Raw genomic sequence first — 21,904 nt, forward strand, 5'->3', positions numbered from 1 at the left:
CCCCCCCCCCCCCCCCCCCCGGCTGAGACTACACCAGTTTTCAGCAAGAAATTTCACAACTCGAATCACGCCTGGGGCACGTGGGCCTGGCTCCCCTCCGGACAAGGCCTGGGGCCTGCAGGGTTGAGGACAGACATACCTGAAGAGGCCCCAGATAGAAAGCTATAGCACCTGTGAGGAAGGGGAAGTCAGCCTCACAGGGGGGATGAAGAACGGAAACACCCATGACCGTGAAGGTCAGGCGCCCTATCTTATTTTTGCTCTGAGGAGTGGTTTTCCTCTGACGGTTCCTCCATACACATCTGGGTGCAGGTGTCCAAGGGGTCAGGGGCACGGGAGGGGTTAGTAATGGCAGCTAGCATGCACAGCATCGTGCTCTTAGAACCTTCCGGGCCTGCGACCGTGTTCTCACAGGAAGCTCTTAAGGGAGGTTTCTTGTTATTGCCATGTTACAGACAGGCAGACAGAACCACAGAGGCAGAATGCGTTGCCCACATCCCCCGGCTCGAAAGTGCACAGCGGGGTCTGAGCCCTGTGGCCTGGCTCCCGTAACCAGTACCCGGAACCCTGCCACAACCCTGCCGTGTGTGAACCTGCGCGCTGCTGTGGCTGCGGCCCGAGGAGGGACAGAGAGAGTGCACGCAAGAGCAGGCATTTCATAACTGGCCAGGGCGTGCCGCTGCTCTCTGGCCAGGAAGCTCTGGGGAGGCTGGCTTCAGGGGCAGCTCCGTGAAGGCACTGCGGGTGGGAGTTCCAGCCCTCGGCCTTCCCCAGGCTGACCCGGACGGGGCATTTGTGATGGTCCGTCAGCCTCTTTTGCGAGGCCGGCCATGTGCTTCCCCTTGGCAATGATCTGGCTTCAGGAACTGGCATAGATGGCAGGAGAAGGGATTTATTGATTTATTTATTTATTTTTTAACATTTATTTATTTTTGAGACAGAGGGAGACAGAGCATGAACGGGGGAGGGGCAGAGAGAGAGGGAGACACAGAATGGGAAGCAGGCTCCAGGCTCTGAGCCATCAGCCCAGAGCCCGACGCGGGGCTCGAACTCATGGACCGCGAGATCGTGACCTGAGCCGAAGTCGGCCACTTAACCGACTGAGCCACCCAGGCGCCCCAGGAGAAGGGATTTAAACAAGTAAGGAGGAACTGGCAGATCAGGGCGGTCCAACAAGATAGGAGGAGCCCCACCCTGGGGTAGGTGCCGAGCTGCTTGGGATGCCAGCGGCTTCCATGGGCCCTGAGATCTTCCCGCTGGATAGCATGCCCCAGTTTCCCCTTCCCCAGCCCTCACCTTATCTTCACTCGACCACCTTCCAAATTATCCTCTTTCCCCAGACAGTGCATCCAGCTCTGCCTCTCCAGCTGCCAAGAACATTCTCCTTCCTTCTTTTCTGGTGGCCAGCTCCCATTCAGCCCCAGGCCTCAGCTTAGGTGTCACCTCTGGAAGCCTAGGTCAGCTGCCGGCATGTCTCCCCCTTGTCACACTTTACCCCACTGTGTGGCCATTGCTGGTTTCATGGTCTGTGGTCTCCTATGGGTAGTGAGCTCTGTGAGGCAGGACAGCGTCTGTCTCGTCCCCCTTGGTGTCCCCAGTGCTTCCACAGCTTCAGTGAGTCCCCACCTGACTGTGGAACCGTGAGTGGTGGATAGGACACAAAGCCACACCGTGCAGGAGAGGACAGTGCTCAGCCTCCCGGATAGGATGCGCTTGTTAGGAAGTGGTCTGAGTCTGCCCCCTCCAACTCACCATGACTCCCACCATGACCCAGCCCCAGCCCCATCAGCAAGTGCTTCTCAGTCCTGTCCCCTTGTGGACGGACTGCCCCTCCAGCCCCTCCGGGGCTCAGCCCCACCCCCAGGTAACGCAGATCTCCTGTGGCTGAGTCCTTTCCCCTGAGCCCAGAGAAGGAAGCCCAACTGGCAAGCTGCCTGGGGGTGGGGGTGGGGGTTCCGGCTGAAGCCCCCAAGTTACTCTTGCAGAAGTAGTGGAGCCCTGAGTGCTAAGTTCTCCTCTAGGCCACCCAGGGAGACACATTAGGTGCTTCAGCCCTGGCATCGCCTGTCCAGATACTACATGCCTGCTCATGCCTGACACTGCGCAGGGTAGCCTGGGGGTAGTAGCAGAAAGTGCCCTCGGGCCAGACGGGGAGAGGAAACGTGGGCACAGATAACCACCCTGGAGTCCAACTGTGATGAGCCCACAAAGGTGGACATGAGGGAGGACTTGGGGAGGGCTTCATGGATGAGGTGGGCATTCAGGCGCAAGGAGGGAACTTGGGCAAAGGCAGGGATGGGAGGGTTCAGATCGAATGCAGAGAATGGCAAGGAGTGCATTTGGACTGAACTGTAATTTGAAGGATGCACGAAGAGAGATGAGGCAGGACGGAGTTGTGGTTGCAGGTGCAGCCTGTAGAGCCAGGCTGCTTGCAAGGGAAGGGAACCCTGCTCCCCACATGCTGTGTGACCATGCCAAGTTGCTTAACCTCTCTGTGCCTCAGTTTTCTCATTTGTAAAATGGAGATGCTAATAGTACCCACCATATGGGGGTGATAGGAGAATAAAATGTGTCCCTGTGCGAGTGTTTACAGCAGTGCCTCACACAACGGTAAGCATCAAGAAGAATGAGCTATTATTTTTTTAATAAATGCAGCTAGAAAAGTAAATTGAGGTCAGATCACAGAGGCCCTTGAATGTCATACTTTACATTTGCTAAGCACCTGCTGCGTGCCAAGTATTTCACAGACCATCTCACTAAGCCCCATACAACCCAGCAAGGTTGATAGCAATGTTTCCATTTTATAGATGAGGAAACAGGTTCAGAGAGGCAGGTTAACCAACCCAAGATCACTTGGCCAGGAGGAGTCAGGAGCAGTAATGAAATCCAGGGCAGTTAGGTCTTCCCTCAATGTGGAGTTTGGAGAGACATGACAGGGAGCATGGGGGTCACAGCTAGGAGCAGAGCACCAGTGCTATAGCCGTGGGTCCCGGGGGCAGGGAGGACAGGAGGTGCCAGGAGAAGGAGAGATACCATGCAAGCCTGAAGGGCAAGGAGACAGGGAGGGCGCAAGGCCCAGTACACAGCTCCCATTCACAACCCAGGGGTACCACTGAGTCATCCTGGGAAAGCATGACATCACTGAGTCTCACGGTCTGCTGCCTACCTGCCAGCCTGCCCTCTGGGGTTCTCTGGTGTCCTTGTGCCCAGAGTCCTGCGAGGGGCCTTTGGGTAGCAGAGCCAGGTCTGCCTTCTGGCTTCCTGTCCTGAGTTCTCCTCTCCGGCCGCTGTCTCCCACCTTCCCCGCGTTCTCTTCCCTGCCTGGGGTCTCCCGTACCCCCACTCATAAGCTCAGCTTTGGCAGGAGCTTCTGGAAGTGGTGATGGACATGAAGAGCTTCCAAAAGTACATCCTTGCCAGGCCTCGGGTTGTAATTCTGGGAATCCCAGTGTTGGAATCGCTTTTAAAAAGTAAAGTCTGGTTGAGCTGTGTGCCCAGCACTCTGACAGGTCCCAAAGGCCTCTGCCTTCCTTGTAGGTACAGTTGAGTATCTGAGAGCTCTGTGTGTACTGAGCATCCTCAGGCTGAGTGATTTATTTGCATCTGTCTGATTGCATGAGGTAGCCCCATTTTACAGATGCCAACACTGAGGCCCAGAGAGGTTAGGTGACTTGTCCAAGGTCACACAGCCAAGATTCAAACCCTCAGCTGTCCAATTAAAGCTGTGCCTATGCTCTTAGCCACTCCACCATCTAGCTGCATGACAAAGCCATCAGAGAATCATAGGAGATAAGGCGTATGAACCTATGTCTGCCAAATAGTGTGGTGCAGACAGGAAGTGCCAGGAAGAGTTTTCATCCTTCAGTGTGGATCACTCCCCAGAGTTTCTTGGAGATTGTGGATCCATTTAGGAGGCGGCAGAGAGCACCCAGCTTCTTGGCCATGCAAACCCTGCTGACATGGCCATTTAGGGTGAGACTCACCTCTCTGGAAGGAGCACGGGGCTTCAGAGGATGCCTGTTCTGTTTTTGGTGGGCCAGACCTGGAAAAGGAGTGTGAGTCAAGAGAGGGGCCAAGTGCCAGCTTCCTCGGCCCGGTCTGCAGGCGCAGGATGCCAGGCTGACGCAGCTGCTGCTGGGACTCCCAGCCCCGTCCCACCCCAGCCGCTCCAGCTGGGAGGAGGGGCCCATGGCCAGCCCTGTGCTGAACGGTGTCCTCCCCCTCCACAACCTCACAAGGGAGGCATGGTCACCCCCATCTTCCAGGCGAGGACACTGAGGCTTAGAGAGGTTTTCTGGCTCACCTGAATTCCCTGGGCTGGAAAGGGGAGAAACGGACACTCTTAAGTCTTCTTTTCTGCGGAGACAGAGGAGGGAGGAGTTCAGCTGCCCTCTGACACCGGGAGTACAGGCCAGCTCTGTTCTCAGGCTTGCATTTCTGCTTCATTCTGCCGTCACTGTGTCGCTGTGTTGCGGAGAGAATGGCTCTCCGGGTGAGAGAGAAAAGCTCAGATTTCCCTTGGGCTGTGAGTTACCATTTTTCCAGGAGTACTTTTGAAGCCACAGGGGCCTCCTCAGGCCTCCAGCACTGGCTCCTTCTACACCAGATAGCCAGCCCCGCCTGAGTCCTGCCCTGGAAACTAAGGGCCTCCACGAGAGACACCTGGCTTAGGTGATTACCCAGCATGTGACTCAACCGACCGGTGCTGGATTCTCAGGGGTCCCTATCCCCTTTTTAATGCCCAAGTCCCAGGTTAGCACAAGTCCAATGGCCCTCCCCACAGCTATGTGGGGATCCCCCAGGATTCCACAGCCTGCAGGGTGGGTTCTCCTGACACTGTCCCACCCCCCCAGCCCCCAGGACCCCTCGGGCTTCAGGGGTGGCCACGCCCCCCTCACACCTAGAAGGGAGGGGACCCAAACCAGTGACTCCCCCCACCCCCCAACATAGTAACAATTTCCAGAGAGTTGTTGCTTTTCTTGCGGGGAACATAGACTGTTAAGTTTGACTGTAGGGACAATTCTGTTTCCCGTTGCCTCCAAATTTTCCTTTCGGGCTTTGCCTCTGCTTAAATTTTCATACAGAGGCCTGTTAAAATGACTTCTAAAACGGGAGTCTTCACCTCAAAAGAACTCTGCCTCTACCTCTACAGGTAGAAAACTGGTACCTGCTTTTAATTTTTTTTTTTTTTTTTTTTTAGTTTTAAGTTTTATGAATTCAGTAATACATGCCCATGGTCCGAAATTGGAAAGGTACAAAAGGATATATGGTGAAATGTCTTTCAAACTGAGGCGCTACCCAGAGAATAGCTGCCCCCAGACAGTGTGATCACCGTCCTGGATCACTGCTAGGCCAGTGAGTGCTCCCTCCCAAGCTGTGCTGGCTGCCGCATCCCAGCCTCCCGCCACCCCTCCTCCCCCAGCAGTCACCTTCGACTCTTCCACCCACAAGACACAAAGGCTCCCACGTCCTTCATCCCCTCCAGCCCCAGCATGGCCCCTCAGCTTCCAGGGGAGCATTCTTCTGTGCCCCCAGCTGCCGCCTCTCCATTTTCCCCTCTTGCCTGGCTGGGCTGGGGTCTGCAGCTGTGGCCTGTGGGGGTCAGGGCCTGACCATGGTGATCGGACCGGACATGCTGCCTCTTGGCCAGACTGCATGTTCAGAGTCCCCTGGTGTGGGGGCTCACATAGACAGGTCGGCCCTTCTCCACCGCCATTTGGAGTGTGACTGAGGGTGACCTAGGCCTCCCTTGCTCTCCTCCCCTCCTCTCCCCCCCTTCCTTCCCTTCATCCCTCCTCCTTTATGAATGGAGCAAGGCAGAGAAATAAATAGTGCCAGGAGAGCAATGTGCTAGAGATTTGCTGTAAGCCGACCCTGCCTTTCACTTCGTGGCCTTACATCGCTAGCTGGGTGACCTTGGGCAAGTTGCTTACCTTCTCTGAACCTTCCTTTCTCACCTGGATAATGAAGGCAAGGATGGCGGTAAGGATCCAGACTGTGCACAGGGCTGGCATGAGGACCAGGAGTAGCAGAAAGGCTTTCTAAGGAGGAGAAGGTGACGTGTGTGGGGGTGGGAGGGGGCAGTGCTTTTACTCTGGGGGACCGATGATGGCTGATGGCTGTGGGGGCTGGATCAAGGAGGGCTCTGGGGACAGGTGGGGTTTGGCCTCAGCCTTAGCATAGACTTTGGCCAGACACAGTGAGGGAGGGGATGACCCCTGGGTTCTGCCTGCCTTCCCGTGGGAATGCCTTTTCTCTGTTTCCACCCAGTAATGGACCCTCAGCGTTGTTATTTTTTAAGTACTGACTCTATAGTTTTTATAATAGTGTGCAAAATAGATGCTTAGTGTGCAAAATTCAAGTAAAATGGACAAATGCAGAGAAGAAAGCAACAACCCCCCCCCCCCCCCCCCGCCCCCAGCCACCAGTCCCACCACCCAGATGTAACCAGCTAGTTATTTCATCCACATACTTCTCCGGGCACATGTACATGGAAGAGGGGGCGGTGGAGAGAAGGTTTTACAAACAAGGGGAAATGCACAGTTTAGTTTAAGTTTTAGGCCAGTGTTGTAAGGAGGCCGTGTTCCAAAGCAGCCCCTCTTACTGTTCAAGGCCTCCGGAGGGCATTGTGTGGGGGAAGGGAACTCACACGCTGTGATCTTTAAAGCCTCCTAATTCAGACCCCTTACAAAAGGGGAGCCAGCTGAAATAGGTACATACCGGCTCCAGAAGAGTGCTTATTAACCTTCAGACCAAAACCTCAAAGATACGCAGAACTGAAACAAAACTCTTACGAAACCCGTGTGTATCTTTATGACACGTGCACTCTGATATTTTTGGTTCTATACGGTTCTATTTTATTTTTTACAAAAAAGTTTGCCGACCTACCAAAGTGATGTAAGGCTGGAGTTTTCAAAGTATTGCTCTAGAAGAGTGATTTTCAAACTTTACAGCAGACTCACCTGCAGAACTTGTTGGACTCCCCCCCAGAAATTCTGATTGAAGAGGTCTGGGGAAGGGCCCGAGAATGTGCATTTCCACCAAGTTCCAGCTGCTGCCGCCACTGGTCCCGGACCCCACTTTGAGATCCGACCAGCCTAGATTATTTTTTAAAGCAAGGTGATTCCTGGCAGAGACTTCCAGAAGACTTGCTTTATTCAGCAGATGAGAATTGTCGATGGCTAACACGAGAATTAGGTCTCTGGCATTTTTGAAGGTGCTGGTCAGGCACTATCTTTGGGATCTTAAATGCCACCCTCCTGAAATCCAGCTTACTCTATTAATGTCAAGTGCTGCTTGCAGAAAAGGTCTGCTAAGCAAAGGGACATTTTTGCCCAGCCCTGGTTGAATTACCTGCCTCTTAAATCCCAAACCCACAGAACATAAAACCCTCCCAGCCCTTTTGAAAACACTGTTCTTCTATGGGGAATGAAAGGTGCCATTTACTATGCAGAATTCACCTTTCTGGTTTTTTAAAGGGAAGAAGGTAAGTCAAGCATGACCACCCCATGGGGAAAGCTGTTCCTCCCACTCCGGTTGGGGTCTGGTGGGTTTCACTGGCTGTCGCTGGGTTCCCAACTTTCACCAGAACCTCGTCCTGACTCTAACTGAGCGCGCATCAGCACTGGGGTTTCCCAGCCCTGCTGACTTGTGAGACTGGCCTAATGTTTTACGCCGCTTCTGCTCCTCCAACCAGGGAACTCTCAGCCCCCACTCCTAATCCTCCCCCTTCACAGCCTTGGGGCCCCCTCCCCAGTCTTTCAATCCTCTAGAAGCCAGCCCTCAGCTGGGAGCAGCCTCGTGAGGGAGGGAAGTGTTAAATGGGCACAGAGCCCCTCTGTTCCATTAACAATGGCCCGTTGATGACTGGATTCAGCCCAGGATGGCCCCCTTGACTGGACTTTGGGGAGGAGGAAGGACTCCCGGGCCCCCCGCCCCCCCCCCCCCCCCCGGCAGCCATTTCTGGGTGTGAAGTTGATTCCAGTGCTGGCCTCTGCCCACAGAACCTCATTCTTCAGGCCCTGATGCAGCAGTGAGAGATCCCCTCACCCTTCCTATCCCTTCCCAGGGGCAGTTTGGGGCCCCAGGAGTGATTTAGTTCAGTGTGATTCAACAAACATCTATTGAACAGCTGCTGGGCAGGAAGGCTCAGTGCTAAGTAGCTGTGGGGAGTGAGACTAGCTGCTGACACGGGTTCAATGCTTATTATGGTCAACCCCATCCCTGGCTGCCGAGCAGAGTCACCAAGGAGCTTATAAACATTTCAGTGTGCAGCTCACTCCACCCCGGATTTTCAAGAGTGAATCTTAGGCCCTGATGTTTTATAAAAGCTCTCAGTGATTTTCTCATTCCCAGTGGAGCCTCCTATTGGTTAGACACTGTGCTAAGCATTGAACTTGTAGTACCCATTTTATGAGGTAGGTGCTTGTGGGAGGCTGAATAATCGCTCCCCAAAGATGTCTACACATGAACCCCACTCTGGATGTGTTAAGGGACTTCGCAGTGTGACGAAGTTAAGGATTTTGTGATAGGGAGATTATCTGGGAGATACCCTGGATTATCCAGTGGGCCCAATGTAAGCATAAGGGTCCTGATAAAAGGGAGATTTGAGGGCCACCTGGGTAGTTCAGTTGGCTAAGTGTCCGAATTGAGCTCAGGTCATGATTTCACAGTTTATGGGTTTGAGCCCCATGTCAGCTAATGCTGCCAGCTCAGAGCCTGAAGCCTGCTTTGGATTCTGTGTCTCCCCTCTCTCTCTGCCCCTCCCCCACTCGTGCTCTGTCTGTCTGTTTCTCTCTCAAAAATAAAATTTTTTTTTTTAGAAAGGGAGATTTGACTATAGAAGAGGAAGTCAGAGTGATGCCTCAAGAAAAAAAGACTCAACCAGCCATTGCTGGCTTTGAAGATGGATGAGGGGGCCATGGGCCATGGAAAGCAGGAAGCCTCTAGAAGCTAAGCTGCAAAAAGGCAAGGAAGCAGATTCTCCCCTCAGGCCTCTAGAAGGAATGAAAGCCTGTTGACACCTTGATTTTAGTCCAAACTGACCTTGGAATCTGACATTCAGAACTCTTTTTTTTTTTTTTTTTTAAACATGTATTTATATTTGAAAGAGAGCACGCATTCGTGAGCGGGGGGAGGGGCAGAGAGAGGAGGAGACAGAATCTGAAGCAGGCTCCGTGCTCTCAGTGCAAAGCCAGACAATGGGGCTCGAACCCATGAACTGTGAGATCATGACCTGAGCTGAAGTCAGATGCTCAACTGACTGAGCCACCCAGGCACCCCTGACATTCAGAACTCTTAAGGTAATACATAGGTGTCGTTTGAAGCCACCGAGTTGGTGGTGGGGTGTTACAACAGCTGTAGGAAATGAATACAGGGCTATTACTACCTGTTTTACAGGTGAGACACAGGGAGGTGAGACAGTCACCTGGGGTCACACAGCTGGTGGGTGACAGAGCTGGAACAGGAAGAGCTCAGGTGTGTCGGACCCCTCACTCAGTGTTCTCTCCACCTCACTGCACTGCCCCTCTTTGCAGCCAGACAGACATGGGTCTGAATCCAAGCTGCGACCCATTCTTTCCGGTGGCCTTTGCCAATGGTGGGGTCCATTTGGCCAGGGAGAATATATGCAGGGGTGGGCGGCCCCCCGGAGGAAAGCTAGGGTGGGCCAGGTTGTCCCGCAGTGGAATGCCCTGTTTGAACTTCGTTCGATTCTGGAGGAATGGTGCCCACGGGCACTGTCCCCGGTCTCTTCTGCTGCGTGTCATGACGCCATCTTTCAAGGTCACGCAGTCTCTAGGATCTGGCCCTACTACAGCAGACCAGCCCCTGTTCAGAACCACAGGGTTGAGCAGGAGCAGCTTCCGCTCAATGTCACGGGCAGCCAGTACCAGCTGCTTATCTGGGACAGCCGGCAGGCTCCTATTTCCTGGGAGGCCGGCAGTGGCCTTGTGCCTTCAAAGGATGTTTCTTCCAAGACTCTAAGAACCTTGTATTTGAGGTCACGTGTGTCTCTTTGAGGAGTGTGAGACAAACAGAGGGTCTAGAGGGTTGTCTAGAGTCACACAGCAAGTAGGTGACAGGTCCTGGTAGACCAGTCCCAGCCAGAACTCTCAGCTGCCCGCTGCTATATGGCGCCCACCTTTTGGCTAAACCGGTTTGTTTGGTGATTCAGCATAGTGGTTGCATTCATGAACTGTGGAGCCAGACTGCCTGGGTTCAAACCCCAGCTCTCCCTTGTGCCTGAGGGCAGATTGTTTGGCCTCTCCTGGCCTAGGTGGGGGTGGGGATCAGTACCTAGAAAGGTACTGCCCTACCTTCCTGTAGGGTTGTCCTGAGGACTAAACACATATGTGTGAGGTGCCTTGTTTCTGGTCAGGGTTAACTTGTTAGTATTCAGCTCCCCTGGGGCGCAGGCTGTCTCTTCCCCACTCTGTTCCCAGTGCCTCAGCCCCTGCTTGGCCCAGAGCAAGTACTCTGCAAATGAATTAACTTGTCCAATGTGAGCCTTTATCATCCAAAGAGGTTCCCTAGGTGCTTTCCCCAGACTTTTAACTTTTTACAAGTTCTACCTTAGTTCTTCAAACCCTTTTCCTGCTCCTTCTTGCCTGGGAGCTGCAGAATGGCCCTAAAGCAGCCAGGGGCGTGCCCAATTCTCACAAACCGTGAGTGCCCGTGTTACACAGTTGGGAAGGCCCTGCCGAGCTCTCCCGGGGGTCCGGGCCCTGTGGCAGCACTCTTTGCACACCGAGTCTTGTGTGGCCTCTCCTGGACCCTGTGCCTGTTCCCAGCGTCTCTTCCACTGGGAAGCCAGGCCTTCCAGCTGATGGGGGGCGGGGGGTGGTGGTCACAGACCATGTCAGTCCCTCCAGTCCTGCCTCCCTCTTATGCTTTCTCCTTCTGTAAGGATGGGGCTTCCTCATCAGGTTCTACTTCCTCACTCAGCCTACCCCACAAAAAGCCCCCAAGGTTTATCCTTGCACCTGAATAGATCCCAGGGGGGGTCACCAGCTCATGGTTCTACAAAAAGCCAGACTCAGAGTTCCAGTTTGGATTCAACTGGCTCACTCTCCTGCCCCCAGGAAGACCGTTTCTGCTCAGGCTTCTTGCCCACCTCTAGCAGTATTGTCAAAGACCTCTTTCAACCCTGCCTCTGTGGTGAGAGCCCGTTTCCTTTCTTTTGCTGTTCAATTAAACTTTTTAAATTGTCTAAGTTTTAAAGTCTAGTTAGTTGACACACAGTGTTATATTCGTTTCAGGTGTACAATATAGTGATTCTATAATTCCGTATATCACCCGGTGCTCATCGTGACAAGTCTACTCCTTAGTCCCCAATTTTTAAATTTTTTGAGGTTTGAGACAATTATGGGTATACATGCAATTTTAGGAAGTAAAACAGAAAGATCCCATGAACCATTACCCAGTTCCCCTTACGGTAACATTGTACAAAAGTCTTACACAAGATCACGACCAGGACAGTGACGCTGACAGTCGAGACAGAGCCCCGCAAGGATCCCTCATGTTGCCTTTTTTTTTTTTTTTTTTAACGTTTATTTATCTTCGAGACAGAGAGAGACAGAGCATGAATAGGGGAGGGGCAGAGAGAGAGGGAGACACAGAAGCCGAACAGGCTCCAGGCTCCGAGCTGTCAGCACAGAGCCCGACGCGGGGCTCGAACTCACAGACTGCGAGACCATGACCTGAGCCGAAGTCGGACGCCCAACCGACTGAGCCACCCAGGCACCCCTCATGTTGCCTTTTATAGCCCTAACCACGTCCCTCCCACCCCCACCCCTAACTTAGCTCCTGACAATACTAATCTGTTCTTCCGTCTTTACAGTTTTGTCATTTCTAGAATTTTATATAAATGGAATCATGCAGTACGTAACCTTTTGAGACTGGCTTTTTTTCGCTCAGTATCCCTGGAATGCATCCAAGTTGTGTGTAGTTATAGTTCATGCCTTTTTTTTTTTAAGTTTATTTATTTTGAGGGGAAGTGGGAGGGGCAGAGGGAGCGGGAAATAGAGAATCCCAAGCAGGTTCCACACTCAGCATGGAGCCCAACTTGGGGCTCAAAGTCATGACTGTGAAATCATGACCTGAGCCGAAATCAAGAGTCTGGTGCTTAACCCACCGAGCCATCCAGGAACCCCAGTTCGTGCCTTTTTATGGCTGAGTAGTATCCCATGGTTTAGGGGAGCTGGTTTTAAATGGACTGCTCCAACACAGACCTAGACGTTCCCCCAAGTGCTTGTGTCCTGAGTGAAACAAGGAACACAGACCTGTTCACCTGGCATGGCCATCTGTCCCTGGTCAGCAAGGGATCAGCAACCCTCCCTCCCCGCCCCCCGCCTCCCCTCCCCCACAACCACCAGTCTGGTCTTGCTCCTGAGCTGGTGCCACAGGCAGGTGCTCCTTAAGCAAGCTGGATGGGCTAAAGCCTGGCTTTCAGTCCTTGCCCATTCTAGGTTAGAATCACCTGCAGAGCTTTAAACAATCAATGCCCAAGCCATACCCAGACTAATCCACTCATAATCTCTGGGGGTGGGACCCAGGCCTCAGTAACTTCTGAACACCCCCTCCCCCAAACCCCTGCCCCAGCCAGGTGACTGTCACCTGCTATCAAGCAGAGCGCAGGCTGACTCTTAGCAAAGGCACAAGAGCCATGCTGTCTCTCTAGCCATGGCAGACGTCACCAAGCAATCACAGATAGCACTCTTCTCCTGTGAGACATACTTTTTCAGATACAGCGCGCTGGGCAGCCACTTCCAATTGATCAGCCTTGGCCCAGGAGTTGAAATTGACTTGCCCTCCCAGTTGGGAAGCCTGAAACTATTTGGCGATGGCCATGTTCAGGCCTGAGGTCTGGTGCATTGCATGAGTGTCCCTCCCAATAATGCTTTCTAGTGACCAGTAGTCATAGGGGCAGCAACGGCTACAGTAGGCAAGGATTGTCTGGGCTGGTCCCACAGGAAAAGCAATGAATCCACCCGCACCCTTCTCCTGCAGCAGCCTATACCCCAGCTGAGCGAGAGATGCTCAAGGGGAGTGCACACTAACAGCACTCCTAGCATGGTAGGCTCTGGCTTATAAAGACCAGCCTGTATGCAGAGCCTCCCACAAGCTTATCCGATGCTTGCAACAGCTCAGAACAGTTAAATACCTTGCCCACGGTCACCAGAGTGAATGGGAGAATAGGGACCCGATCCAACTCGGATTCTACGTCCAGGGTCCTCTGTCCAGTGCTCAGAGTAGGCAGCTGACTACCTGGACCTCTCCCCACCCTCAGACTCTCCTTCCCCAGGGCCGGGTACAGATAGGCTCCGTCGGGGCCATAGATCAGCTCAGACCATAGCAGAAGTCAGTGTGGGCTAGGACCCCTCTGCCCCTCTCTCTCCTACCCCTGGCTGCCCCCCACAGATGCAGTAATGGTTGCATGGTGGGCAGAACTCCCTGGTGCAAAAGAGAAGAGGCTGGGTCCCTTTTTTTTGGTCACAAGGAATAAAGCCCCTTCCTACTGCTAATGTACCATTATATGGGGGCTTGAGGAAACTGTAGGACTACAAGTACCCCAGAGGATCCAAACTCTGTTTCTTCTGCACAAAAGCCAGGAGGGTTGGAAGAATAGGGAGCAAAAGAAATTCTGTCCATCCTGTCCTGTACTTGGAGGTTTTCTGGGCACAGAACGTTCTGGAGTCCCCTTAGGAAGTTCAGTAAGTAGGATAGAGCAGGAAGGGGGTCCTGGGCTTATGTATTGAGAGTTTTTCCTCCCCGGTGATCTCAGAAATGCTGTTGTGGACTTCTCTTCACAAAGGCACAGAGTGAGGTGGGAAAGCTGTGTGACCATATTGAGGGGCACCCCCGGTCCCCCCCGCAGCAGCCACGGGCTTCTCCTGAGCGTGTTCACCTACGATGTGCCCGTATGCGTGTATACATACTGGCACACGTTTCTGGTTGAAAGGTTGCTGATCAATAAAACTAACAAAAGCCCCCAAACCCGCAAATGAACACAGCCCTTTGTAGTAATGAGCACGACCAAAAACAGAAATCAAAGGGCACATAAGGAATGAGGGAGGAAAAGAACTCCATGGCCCAGAAGATTCCTAGCCTTCTTAGGCTGCTCCTCCTGAAGTAAGAATGGCAAATATGTGACACACGTGTCACCCCGTTCCCCTCTTACACACGTGGCAGACATCACTAATCAACCACCACATTCCTTCTCATGGAAAACAAGCTTGACCTCAGTCTTCTCACAGGGCTCTAGGCAGTCAACACCAGTCTTCGGCTCATGGCTTTGGCTCGTGGGTTGAGAATTATTTGCTGTCCTCAGCTTCACAGCATTCTTCGGTTTAAGATACTGGAAACCTGGTACGGTCACCATCTTTGTCAGGGCTCCCTCTTCCTCATGCTGGGTTCAGTTTCTCCCAGAGCTTCTTAGACACACTTGGTCGATCAAGTAAATATTAAGCACTAACTGTGTAGCAGGCAGTGGATTAGAACACAATTCCATATACTCTTTTTTAGTCCAGTTTATTTCATAATCACTTCCTTTTATTCAAGCAATACAAGCAATACAAGAAGGTATCCGTGAAAAGTGGGTCCCCATTCCCGCCCCTGTTTCCCAGTTTCCCTCAGCCACTCTTGCCAGTTTCTCGTTTTTCTCTCTTAGAGGCATTCTGTGTACCAGCATTTGTGCATGTCCACCCCCGATTTTCCACAGATGGTAGTAAGACCTCACACGTTCTTGCTCCTTGCTTGTATCACTCTTATCTTGAACAGCATTTCACATCAGCCCATAGAGAGCTGCCTCTTTCTTTTTATTTAAAAAAAAATTTTTTTTTCAACGTTTATTTATTTTTGGGACAGAGAGAGACAGAGCATGAACTGGGGAGGGGCAGAGAGAGAGGGAGACAAAGAATCGGAAGCAGGCTCTAGGCTCCGAGCCATCAGCCCAGAGCCCGACGCAGGGCTCGAACTCATGGACCGAGAGATCGTGACCTGGCTGAAGTTGGACGCTTAACCGACTGCGCCACCCAGGTGCCCCTGCCTCTTTCTTTTTAATCAGCATAGAGTATTGTGCTGATAAAGGTACCATCATTTATCTAACTAGTTTTTTGTTTTGGGGGTGGGTCTTTCTTTCTTTCTTTCTTTTTTTTTTTTTTTTTTTTTTTTTCCTATTAACAAACACTAAGGTTATTTTCAGCCTTTTGCCATTAGAAACAGTTTACTGTTGTAGGTATCCTTGTAACTGTGACAGTGTATCTGCAAGTGTTATCTGCAGGATTAATTTCTAGAAGTGGTATTGCTGGGTCAAAAGGAGTGCGTATTTAAAATTGTAATGGTTTGGGGCGCCTGGGTGGCTCAGTCAGTTGAGCATCCGACTCTTGATTTGGGCTCAGGTCATGATCCCAAGGTCGTGGGATTGAGCCCTGCATTGGGCTCTGTGCTGAGAATAGAGGCTGCTTAAGGGTCTCTCTCTCTCTCCCTCCCCCCTGCCCCTCTCCCCCTGTTTTCTCTCTCTCTCTCCCCCTACCTTTCTCTCCCATTCTCTCCCTCTCAAATAAATTAAATTTTTAAAAATTGGTGATGGTTTTGCCAAATTGTCCTTCAAAAAGGATACTCCCCAGGGGCGCCTGGGTGGCTCAGTCGGCTAAGCGTCCGACTTCAGCTCAGGTCACGGTCTCGCGGTCCGTGAGTTCGAGCCCCACGTCAGGCTCTGGGCTGATGGCTCAGAGCCTGGAGCCTGCTTCCGATTCTGTGTCTCCCTCTCTCTCTGCCCCTCCCCCGTTCATGCTCTGTCTCTCTCTCTCTCAAAAATAAATAAACGTTAAAAAAAAAATTAAAAAAAAAAAAAAAGGATACTCCTATCAACAAGAGGGTCCTACGTATCAGGACAGAACAGCTTGTGCTGCAGTAACAGTCAGACCCCCTGATCTCAGTGGCTACACCCAACAAAGGCTTATTTTTCACTTACGCTACATCTGGCTCAGGTTGGGGGGCTCTCCAGGCAGCAGCTCAGGATCTGTACTCAGCCAGCTGGAACATGTGGCCTCCAGTGTTGCCACAGCAAGAGAAGAGAGGGCCTGAGGAATGTGTGGGATCATCTGGAGGACCAGGCCTTGACGCGGCTCACGTCACTTTAACCTACGTCCCACTGATCCGATCTGGGTCATGTGCCTCGACGGGCTGGTGAAGGTGGAGGGCACGTGGGCACGTGATGAGCACCAGGTCCTTGCTAGTCATTTCCCCATCCTTTGGCCTGCACAGTATATTCCAGAATACGTTGTCCTCTGATCTGATATGTGAGAAAACGGGCACCGTGCGTTATTCTGATTTGCCCTTATATGCTTTAGGCAATTGGCCTCAGCCTTTCTCTGCCGTTGTTCCCCTAGCAGATTATGTTCACACTCAAGACGCACTCCAGTGGGCTTGCCCCAATTTTCCCAGAACCCAAAAAAACATTTTGTGGGGAAGCCCTAAGACTTTTTAAATTTTGGCTCTTATTCATAAAAACATATAAAGGCATGCGAGTAATAATATAAAATTAGCCGTGTAAAGATCTTTGCCAGCTGTGGTATGGAATGGATTGGCAGTGGTTCTGTGCAATTTCCTAGGCTCTCTGTAACTCCGCCTCCACTCTCGTTCATGGAAGCACAAGCCAAGTGAGGGAGAAAGGCGGAATTATAAGAACCTAGTGTCCATTCCAGTTCTTTTCAAAAGGCCTTTTTTTTTTTTTTTTTTTTTGCAAATTTTGGTGCCTTAACTATTCTTAGTAACCTCACCATTAATTATAACCTGCGGTGTTTTGTTCAGTAAAGGGCTTTATGGACTAAATCAAAGGCTTGGAGGATAGATACACAAGGCGCATGTGCTTGAATAGAAGGTTTATGTAAGAGGAGACCTGGGATTTGGGCTGGCATTGCAGGGTGATGTCAGATCATGGCATGCCAAACAAAGGGGTGGTGAGGAATTCTGTTTGGTAGCCAGTAAGGATCCTGTAAAGTTGGGAGGGCAGATTGGTTTTATCTCACATGATGACCCGAATGGATTGGCATTGCAGTGAGAAGTGAGGCTACATCCAGTCTTAGCTGAAAAGGGGACGTTGATTGATTAGTGATGTCTGCTTCGGGCGCAGGGCTGCTGAGTGGTGACGTGTGCCATGTATTGCCATCCCTGTACAGACGCTTCTTAAGTGGGCTGAGCTGTGAGCGTCAGACCAATGACGCGGGGCAGGGCCAGCACTAGCCGGCGAGACAGGAGACCTACGCAGTCGAGTTTTGTCACCATCCACTTTGTATGCCTTGGTCTCTCTGAGCCTGAATTTCTACAGATGAAAAATGAGGAAGGGTGGATAAGAAAATCACCAAGTCCTGACATTCTGCAGTTTTAGGGCAAGAGCCATGTTCTTTCATGATCCATGGGGTGGTATGCAGGACAGATTTCTTTTGGACATCTGGGACACCAGCTTCCCCTGGAGCCCCTGTCTGGGCAAGTGCAGCAAAGCCCAGAGCAGGACTCCGTTCCGACCCAGCCCAGGGCCCCAGGTTCAGTGTGAGAGGTGCTGGAAGTGTCTTTGCTGACAGGGAGGCCTAGGACCATTCTCTGGGGCCCTGTATTTCACGAACCCGTTTTACACAGGCTCTGGGGTTTTACACAGGATGTTTTGCCCACAGGGCTGAGCAGGCCCTGATGAAGCGACTCTCAAATGGGGGTAGAGCGTGTGTTCCCCCTCATCCCCACAGAGCGAAACAGGGCGGGTTCCCTGAGAGTCTGTGGCAGCCCTGCCCCCACCAGGCTGGCCCTCAGCCCCCAGGTCCACCTCGTGGCTGTGGCCCTCAGCTTCTCACAAGTTCTTGGCTGTCCATGGCCGCTCAGGTGATACACACCTTCACCGTTGGCTGCTTCTACTCTGTCTCTGTCTTGGCTGAGGCGGAGCGCACGCCCGTAAGGAAGTCACAGAGGGGTCTGTTCCTGGGAGAGGAAGCTGGAGCCCTGGAATGTGAGCAAGCCCGAGGAGTAATGACAGCCCCAAGCTGCAGCAGGGGGCATCAGCCAGACGTTCGTTCGTTCACTTCATTCTTTTATTCCTTCCCTTCTTCCTTCACTCGCTGATGCATCTAACAGCCCCCCTAGGCATCTACTCTCCTGTTAGACACTAAGCTTGAGATGCAGGGGGGGCCTTGGTTCTTCCCAAGCCATCCTTGCTGATGTGGAATGGAACCTAGCTTGGACAGGCCCCTGGCTGGGCTTCTGCATTCTCTAAGCAAAGATCGCCTACCTCATGGGCAGGCCGGCATTTGAACTCCTCCTCCCTGCCCTGCCCTCTGTTCTGCTCTCTGGGGGATTCCGAGACAACTCACAGAAACCCTCCTTATGGGCTTTGGTGGCATGGCACACTTGGGGCACCTCCTGGCCCCCCAGGGCTGTGGCCCACGGGTTGTTGGTGTAGAGTTCCCCACAGTGGGCTTCACGGCTCCCACGGAGCGCCCCCCTCCCCCCCCCCCCAGCTTCTCTTCTCTGGGTGGCTCTTCCTCTGATGGAGCAGCTGTGGGATCGGGGCCTGTGACCGCTGCGGCCCAGCCCCCACTGCGCTCCTGGGCCCAGCAAGTGAGGGGAGTGGAGTTTTGCTGCCTGATGCAATGCCTGGCAGGGCCCGGCCCTTATCAGAGCTCCATTCACAGCAGACTCTAGGACCCCACCTCCCCCTAGGGGAGGCAGGGGGAGGCTGGGAGGCATCCAAGTAGACAACTGTTGTCTAGTGAGGGCCCCTTGCCAGGCAGGAGGGAGGCCTGAGCAGAAAGGCCCCTGAGGAAAGAGGAGGGCAGGAAAGCCGGTGCCTAGAGTTAGGGCCTCAGCTCAGCCCACTTCCTTTTCGGTGTTCCCTCACGAAGCTTTGCTTGGGCTACCCGTGGCGGGTTTCTGCCCTCCCATCATTAGCACATAGCTATACAGGCTTGAACTGAAAGCCCCGAGGCTCAGTTTCTTCATCCCCAAATGACATCCCGGATTGATAATGATAATTCCAGAGACTGATGTATGTGAAACCCCAAAGCTTGAAGTTTTGCCCATAGTACGCACTTGTAGTATTGGCCTCCAGTACACACTCAGCACATCCTTCTAGTACACACTCAGAGCACACACTCAGCACACACATGCACATGCTCTTCTCTTCTCCATGCTTCCCATCCACGTAGTGTTACGGAGCACCTGTCCTGTGCCCAGTACACACCCAGACTAGGGCACTGGGATTCTGGGCACAGAATAACGAAGGTGGAACAGACCGACAAAGCTCTCTTCTCATGGAACCCACTCCAGGGGCTGAAATAGGCAAGAAACAAGCACATTTCGGTCCAGGAAGGAAATAAAGCAGGATGCTGAGAAGGGAAATGATGGGGGAGGGGAGATGGTCAGTGTGAGGTCGGTGGTCAGGGAAGGGCTCCGGAGGAGGACTCCAGAGCTGAGCACTGGGTATAACGGGGCCAAGGGCAGCTGTCCTACCACCTGCTGCATCCAGGCAGAGCTGGGCTGGCCCGTGCTTCTGGCCTCCTTCACTCTTGGCCCCGGTGCCCTGGAAACGGGACCTTGGCTGGCATCCCACCTTTGCCTTTGGCTGTCACATCACTTGCTGGGTGTTGGGGGCGGTGGGGGGAGGGTATCAAGTACTCCCCCGGGGGGTGGCATCTCCCAAGAGGAGGAAAAGCTGCTTCGTTCTTCCCACGAGCTAAGCAAGGGTGCAGCACGGGTTTGGGGAGGGAGGCAGCACCAAGGTTTGACTAGTGTTCACAGCTGTCACAGACCTACTTCTTACCGAGGGCTTCTGCCTGGAGCTTTGTCAGGTGGCCGCCATCCTGGCCTCGTCTTCCTCCTTCATGACCCTATGACCTCCTGGCCTCGCTGGGGGTCTGGGGACCTCCTCTCCTGACTCCTGGGTCTGGGGACCTCCCACATTCCCCCTGGGACCGCCAAACCTCTCTCACCTGCGTGCCCACCATCCACGGGGCTTCCAAAGCTGAAGCTAGGGCCAGCCTGCTGGGACAGGGCAAAGGAGCCAACAGTCTGCCTTGTGTGTCGTGTGGGAGAGAGTCTTCACCATTGCTTCTTCCTTTTAGGGCAATGCCGAGAAGGTTCTTGAGAACCCTGTACTTTTCGGGGGGGGCGGTGAGGGGACTGGGATGGCAACTCAGAAATAGAAACCGTGCTTGGTAGGGAGGGGAGGAGAAGGTGCAGGAGCTTTGTCATCAAGGCAGCCAAACTTCTAATCTTACCAAAGACCCAGAAGGGAGACGACAGTGAAGGCAAGTCCCCCCATTCCACCCCTCCTTTTCTCCCCTCTTGGATTTAATGAACGCTTACCATGCCCCAGATACCATTCCCCACAGCAGCCTTATGTACAGGTTTTTCATGCTACAGGTGAAGAACCCGAGGCCCAGAGAGGTTAAGTCATTCATACAAGGTTGCACAGCATGGCAGACATGCAGGAAAGACTAAAATCCAGGACTTCTGGTCTCAGCTCCTTCTGCTTCCCTCACATCATCAGACACAGGCAACTGTCAGCCAAGAGATGAGAGGGCAGAAAGTCAGATTTCAGTCCCTTTTGCCCTGCAGACTCTGTTGGGTCTCACCCTTCCAGAGCGACAGGCGGCCTCACACCCCACCCTGGGCTGTACACCCAGGGTGTATGAGGAACCTGGCTCTGTCATTCTGCACTCATGCTGACAGCCTGCCAGGCACTGAGCCAGGCATCAACTTTGAAAGGTTTGATCAGTAGTGGGGGGTTTTTTGGCAGCTGATATATTCTGGGTACCATTCTAGATGCTAGTCTCTACTTCAAGGGGCACGGGTTCTGGGAAAGGAGGACAGACAGACCATCCGCCCAACCATATGGGCTACAGTGGGGGTGACTGGGGAGCACTGAGAGGCTCGAGTGACCTGGATCTCGGGTGGGTGATGAGGGCGGCTGCTGGAGGAATCTTCGACAAGTTATTTAACCTCTCTCAACCCCAGTTTCCTCATCTGTAAAATGGGATAGCTGCTACCTAATAGGACTTCTGTAAGGATCTGATGAGGAAATGCAAATCAAGTGCTTAACATGGCACCTGGCAGAGTGGTAAGCACTCAATAAATTTCAGCTACCACATCATTTCAGATGGCCCTTCCAACCAGAGCGTAAGCCCCATGAGGGCTGTGGGCCAGGTCTGCTTGATCACTGCTTGTATCCCCAGTGCTTAGACCGGAGGCTGGCACATAGTGGGTGCTCAGGAAATAGTTGTTTAATAAGTGTGTGGGGAAAGGCCCAGAAGAATTAGGAAGACGCAGGAGTATTCCACTTGCTCTGGAGCTGACCCCACACCACCCTTCCTCCCTGGGCCCCTCTCCACCCAACCACATCCAGGAAGCCTCAGCACCACTCTACCCTGTGCAGCCAGGGCCCTCCACTCGGCTGCCAGGTTACACATCTGCCTCCTCGTATTGCAGAGCCCCTGCCCCACTGTTTTCCCCAAAGGACAGATGGTTTGGCTGCCCCTCTAGCCACTTCCATTATGTGATGAAGGTCAACCCTAGGACCTGCCTTCCTGCCCTCCTTCTCCCTCACGTCAATGTCAGCTGCTTCTGTGGGAAAATCTACCTTTTCCAGAGAGAGAGAGAGAGAGAGAGAGAGGGAGAGAGATGATCCTGGGTGCACTGCACCAGATCATAAGATTTTTCCAAACTTGGAGCAGATAGTATCCCATGGATGAAGGTCCTTAAGGAGAAGGGATAGATTTTGGGATGGAGGGTGTTATGCTGGAATCGGGCTCATGATGCAGGACAGGTGTGTGTGTGTGTGTGTGTGTGTGTGTGTGTGTAGAAATGTATATACATCTTCCGCTGAAGGTCATTTGTTCCTTTATCCACTCTGTCATTT

The 21,904-nt window shown here is 52.8% G+C and overlaps 1 protein-coding gene across 2 annotated transcripts in view; it reads left to right on the forward strand.

Annotated features, from left to right (window-relative positions):
• CHST3 (carbohydrate sulfotransferase 3) overlaps positions 1-21,904 on the forward strand; it is a 37,684-nt gene that overhangs the window by 7,132 nt on the left and 8,648 nt on the right. The window lies entirely within an intron of this gene.

This window comes from Herpailurus yagouaroundi, unplaced genomic scaffold, assembly GCF_014898765.1.
Source record: "Herpailurus yagouaroundi ecotype Mexico unplaced genomic scaffold, PumYag 163, whole genome shotgun sequence".
In the NCBI taxonomy this organism is placed as follows: Eukaryota; Metazoa; Chordata; class Mammalia; order Carnivora; family Felidae; genus Herpailurus; species Herpailurus yagouaroundi.